Consider the following 6393-nt stretch of genomic DNA (forward strand, 5'->3'; position numbering starts at 1 on the left):
CCCCCTCTGATCCTGAGCCTCCAACACTGCTGTGCCCTGTGTCCAGCCCTCTCCAGGCAGAGGCTGAGATGTGCCCTTTTCAGCTCTGAAAACCTCAATTTGCATAAAGATTCTCAGCCTTCTAAATTATCTTTGTTTCTGTGTGGAATTATAAAGGTTGAGTGGTGAGGGCTTAAAGAATCCTCTTAAATAATTAACTGGAGTAAACAAAGTAACATCTTGAAGAGGGAGTTTTTTTCCTTCCCCTTGGGGAAAAATAGCAAATTCCTTAAGATAATAAATTAGATAGAAAGGGGCAGGCATTCTTACAGGATGGAGAAGGGGAAGAGGGTTAAGGAAACAATTTTTGTTGCTAGATATGATTTTGTGTGGTCGTCTATCAACCTGACATATCAACATCTATGAACAGTGAAGATTTAAAAAAAAATACATGGTGATGTTGTAGAAGATACTGAAAGATACATCACTGGTGACATAAGGGTGTGTGTGTGCATGAGCACATGTGCATGTGTGCACATGTCTCTGTGTGTATGTCCTTCTATACACAGAGGAAGGCATGGAAAAGCCTGAAAAATGCTTAAGGAGAGAACAAAGAATGACAAAGAATTTTCTGAGGTATTGAGCAATTCTGTCCATGAGCCGATGAAGAATCTATGCATGATTTTGATGCAACTTAACTATAAAAAGTGAAAAATGAGATCATTTTCTGTAGCCATTCATAATTTAGTGAAAACACTATATATGTAGAAAGTGATTTTTTTTCCTCATGGGGGATAACAGGAGAATGCGGACCTCCAGAGCTGGTTCAGTTCAGACTAATTATAATAAAGTAAAAATCAAAATCAACAAGCAACTATAAACTAGAGACATACTCCAGGGAGGCGGGGAGGGAGTAGGATCAAAACAAGGGGGGGTAGGAATTATATGGGGACTATAACCAAGATGAAAATGCATACATTGCGCAAAAATAAAAATGATGTAAAAATACATAAAATTTTAAAAAATTTAAAAATATAGTAAAAATTTTAAAAAAGTACAATTGAATGAAGTCATCCCTCTTTCAGAAGGTTTTCTTCATTCCTTTCTAGTGTACCTAGGAGTCTCTTGGGGATTCTGATTTTTTTAAAGGATTCATTTATTTATTTATGCATACAAGAACTGGGGTACAGGCCAGAGGCATGGTGAGTGAGAAGGTTCACCAGAGACAGAGTGGGGAGCAGAACAGGCAGGTCCACTGAAATACACTGCTGAGGGGAGCAGCAGGCAAGACAGGAGAGGTCTGCTGCGCCATATGGGTCAGCTCCATGGATGGGAATCAAACTCATGCCACAGTGGCTCCAGACAGCTTCACAGTGCCGAGACTTAACCCCTTTGGCCACCAGGGAGGCCCCTTGGGAATTCTGATTGTGCAAGACAAACCTATCATACATTTGACTATTCTAGATGAAGAAAATGTTTGGTTTGCTGTGTAGTCAGGAGCTCCTAGTCATGACTACATTCCTCTGCATAATGACCACAAATGAATAGTCCATCAAATGCACGCTGTCATTTGCCTGCCCTTATGTCCTGTTTTTCTGAAAAACAGATTTTAGCTTAACAAAATGAAAAACCATTCTCTACCTATACATTATTTACTTCTTCATTTTCCACAGAAACATATCTTTTTATGCCAAATATTAATTTCTCTTTAATTTTACTCCCAACTCTCCTTTCTATAAACCCCATCCAATTTCTTTTCACACATTCTAGTGTCTCCTCAGCATTCAAGGAACACACAGTTCCATTGGAATGATAGACAAGATATCATGGCAATTGCAGTGAACAGAGATATACACCTGAAGGGCTACAGCAGGGAAGTGAACACGGAAGTTTCTGAAAAGATATGGTGGCTGTGGTGATGTCTCAGAAGAGGAGAAGAAATCAGGTAAGCTGTGCATCCACAGCATGGAGGTTAGTGCCAGACCTGGAAATACCACCAGGGAGCTTCACTAGTATTGTAGCAATTAATGGGCCACTGTGTCTTCCACAAGGCAGTAGGACACAGCTTCTTGAGCTCTTATTATCATAATTACAGTATCTGTTATCGTGATTATGGCAACATAATCTCTGGTACCTTTAGGAAGGTGCCATTCACTGTCCTGATATACCATTTAAGGGCTCTTTTGGGCAGGAGGAGGGAATTTGGAGGTGTTCTTTGGTAACTGGTTAAGAACAATGCAATCTCCTGCTGGATGGCTGCTGGTAGACCTCCCGTGTGCTTATTCAGCACACTGTCTTTGGCAATAATACATTATAACTGCCTGGCTCTTCACAAGAGTCTTGAGGGCAGAAGCCCTGGGGAATTTGCCACTAATTCTTTATGGATGGCTGGCTGGCTGAATGGATGGACGGACAGACAGAGAATGATGAGAGATTTGGAGTGTAACTGGGAAAGAGAAACAGAGAGAGGGCTTCCCTGGTGGCCTAGGGGTTAACTCTCAGTGCTATCACTACTACAGCATAACTTCAATCCCCAGCCAGGGAGCTAACTCAGATGGCTAACTCAGACCTCTCTTGTCTTGCCCCCTGCTCCCCTCAGCAGTATATTTCAGTAGATCTGCCTGTTCTGCTCCCTACTTTGTCTCTGTTGAGTCCTCTCACCCCCAACATTGTACCTTTGGCCTACACCCCACACCTTCTATGCACGCCCCCCCACCCCGATAAAAAGAAAGAAAGAAACAGAGAGATGAGGAAGGAAAAGGATTTTATATTGTGATGGGAATATATGAAGAGATAATTGTTATTATTTGGGTAACAGATAAATATGACATATCTTTTAGAACAACTTAGTAATTAAACTAGATTCTCTTAACAATGCTGGGTTAAAGCACAAAACTGCATAGAAGAGGTTTACACTACTATGAACATGTACCACATAGTCAATAGATTAGCCCCTTGTCATAAATTCTAACCAACAATGAAAAGAATACTCATATTCTTACATTATTCCAATTTGTTGTAATTATCCAGATAAGTACATTCAAAGCATGAGGGGATTATACAAACGTAATCAGTAGATCATGATGTACTAATTTAAGAACTCTGAAGGAAATCACCTACTTCATTTCTAAGCATTACCACCAATAAACAGAGGTCTTGTTCTCTGGTTACGATGTGAAACAAAAAGACACACAATAGAATTTTTTGAAGTGATATGTTCTCAAACTCTATTTTATTTTAAACACCTGGATCATCATCCAAATCCCCAAATTTAAATTCTACATGTACATGTAGAATTTTCAATATAAATCTGCTGTCTCTCGATCAGTTTCCACGTCACCTGCACATTTCTATCAGCTCTCAGAAGCCCACTGAAAAGCATCAAGAGAACAAGTGCAGAAAGACAGAAATCGTGTCCAAGCCTTGTGGAAGGTCTCCTTTGGTAGAGTGAGAAAGCTGAAGGGAAGAAATAACAGCAATCCACCTTTTCTGTGTGGGCTCCAGTACTTTTTCAAATTATTTTCCTCCTTTCATTTAGCTGTGACCTCCCAGCTGTTTTATACAGACACACAAATCGAGCAGGCAGCAGCCACTCAAGTGATCCCATGTCACACTTTCTGGGGCTCCCTGCTTCCCAGGCTCAGTCCTGGTTTTATTTTTTTTTTCCTGCAAAATCTCTCTTCACAATGAATGCAAGTTTCTGATCACACCTCAAAATAACCAGCACATTCCTCAGTCTGGCTTTGTGAGCAACATCAGGAGCTAAGAAAAGCTCTAGATGAAAATCCTGCATCCTGGTGCCTGCAGGACCACAGGGATGGAAAAGGGAAGTGGGTAGGGTGCAGGCACCTTGAGTTGGTTGGGAGCCAAGAGAGGGCAAGCCAGGCTGAAAGTCGGGGTGGTGCTAGAGTGGGACTGTGGGGATCCAGACAGCCAGATGTGCAAATCTCTTCCCAAACCCTTTCAGTATCCTCCCCCTGAAAGTTTGAAATCACAGACATGTGTCAACACTACAAGTCAGGGTTTACAGCCTGCACCCTCCACCCCAGCCCCAGAGAGCTGGTACTTAAACATTGACTTTCACAATACATTTACCAGCATTCAAATATTTTTATGAATATGAGCCAAATAAAATGCATTTGTCCCTGGATCTAGCCCTGAGACCCTTGCTTTAAAGGTTGGGCTGCCATTGCCACTGTGTGTATGTGAAGCCTTCTTAGTTCCCTCTTTCATTCATCCTTTTCTCTTGTCCTTCTCTTCCCAGAGCTGGCTGCCTGACTTCCCAAGAAGACCAATAAGATGGTCCTACAAAATTATTACAAAGAGAACAAGGTAAAGAAAAAAACTACAACCTGCCAACAGGTGTTTACATAACTCCAGGCTCAGTTACCTTCTCTCAGTTGAAACTCTTCAGCCCACCTCTATTGTTAACACCTGTGAAATTGTGCCATAAAACAATCCCACAAGCCCTGTTCTGTCTCTCCGATGTGTAGTCTGTTACATTTCTTGTCAATGAGGCTGCACATAATTCATTTAGAGGGCCATGTGAAGTGTTCCTGAATAACAAATTAAGATTTAGTTCAAACATTCCTGATGGGGTCTTGTTGTGTTTACCAGGTTTATGGATTTGTTTCATGGGAATGCACTTTACAAAGTTGCATTTGTGAGTTGTTTATTCAGTGAATAGAATATTTTTGTCACCGTTGTAGACGTGCATGGAAGTGAAGAAAACAAACACTGGAAAAACCTATTTCAGATTTTTGCAAGTTGAAGTAGTGCTTGTAAAAATGTAATAATATGTCCAGCACTAGACATTTTGTTGGATAAAATAAAAGAATCATAAGTGTCGCTGTCTTTTTTTTTTGCATGAAATAATTTTCAGTAAATATTGGAAACATTTGATAAATAAAATCTGTAAACTGTCCAAAACCAGGTTTTTAAACTGGGGTTCACAGACACTAAAAGGGTCATGAATACATATCAGGATGTCTGTGAACTTGAATGTGAAAACAGTTACATTATCTTCACTCATCTTTAACTGAATAGCCTTCGATTATGAACACCAGCCACAACCTTATACTACTATTAGCAGTACCTGTGTGTTTATGCTAAGAGAAATCACAGATATTTTCCTATCAAATTATAGTTGTTGCAGATATCTGAAAACATTGTTTATACTCATCACTTCTTCAAAATTATAGTAATTATTAGATCTACTGCTATATTTTGTTGTTTAAAAGCATATATATTATTACATCATACATTTGACTTTTATATATTTTGATAACTATAATTCCACATAATTGGTTTCCTTTGTAATCTCTATGCATTTTAGTTAGGCATTAAAAATCTTATTCTGAGAAGGGGTCCAGTTTTCGCCAGACTGCCAAAGAGATCAGATGCACTACACCAAAAAAATGTAAGTCTTATTGTAAAATTAGTCTTAGGTCTCACTCATTCTTTCATTCAACAACTACCAACAAGGTAAAGACATTCCTTCAATATGCCCTATAATGTTCTGAACACTAGAAACACAACAACAAACTGGGAGAACAAAAATTCCTACTCTCAAGGACCTTCCATTCTAGGGAGATAGCTTATTTTTTCCCAATAGATTAACTTCTCAAACATTCAATCACAAAAGCAACAGTTGAAATTCACAAGAAGCAAAGATCCCTGATAATCAAAGTTTGGGGCATCAACAGCAGTGTGGGGATTGCCTGGGAATTTCAGAAAAGCAGAATTTCAGGTCCCTTCCCAGGATCTGCATTTGAATGCCATCGCAGGGAGTTATACAATTTAAGAAACGGTGGTTTAGCTTTCAGACCTCCTACTACCATTCTTACTACTTCCTTAATTTCCATTTGGCCTGAACCCCATAAACAATGATGAAAGACACCAGGTATCAGGAGGCCACTGATAAAGTCAGGTATACATCAAACTAATTTTTCTAAGGCTCATGAGAGAGAGGGTGGATCTCAAGAAATCTATTTCTAGTAGCCCAGAAGAGCAAAAATCAAGCCAGGAAAAAAGTCATGATTGAAAATCTCACATTTCCTCCTGCTTAATTTGGTCATTCCTTCGTAGGAAATAAAACTGGCTCATCTTGTTTAGTGTTACCTCAATGGAGTGAAATTGGCTACACCATCCGTTCACTCAAAGCACTATTCATAGATTTCTATTCTCAACCATGTTATTTATACTCTGCCTAAAAGTAGGTTTCACAGTTATTTAGAATCATGCAGCACCAACACAGTACTTCTTTAATTTCTATCTGACGAGAGAAACACATTTGAATTTCCTAATATACTATTTGGGGAGAACCCCAAAGTGTGAAGATTGAGAAGAGAATAATGATACGTAAGAAAAGTTATTAGATTCCAGTGATTGCTTAAGAACTTACCGTTGATTGAA

Source organism: Talpa europaea (assembly GCF_964194135.1).
Source record: "Talpa europaea genome assembly, chromosome: 11".
NCBI classification, from domain to species: domain Eukaryota; kingdom Metazoa; phylum Chordata; class Mammalia; order Eulipotyphla; family Talpidae; genus Talpa; species Talpa europaea.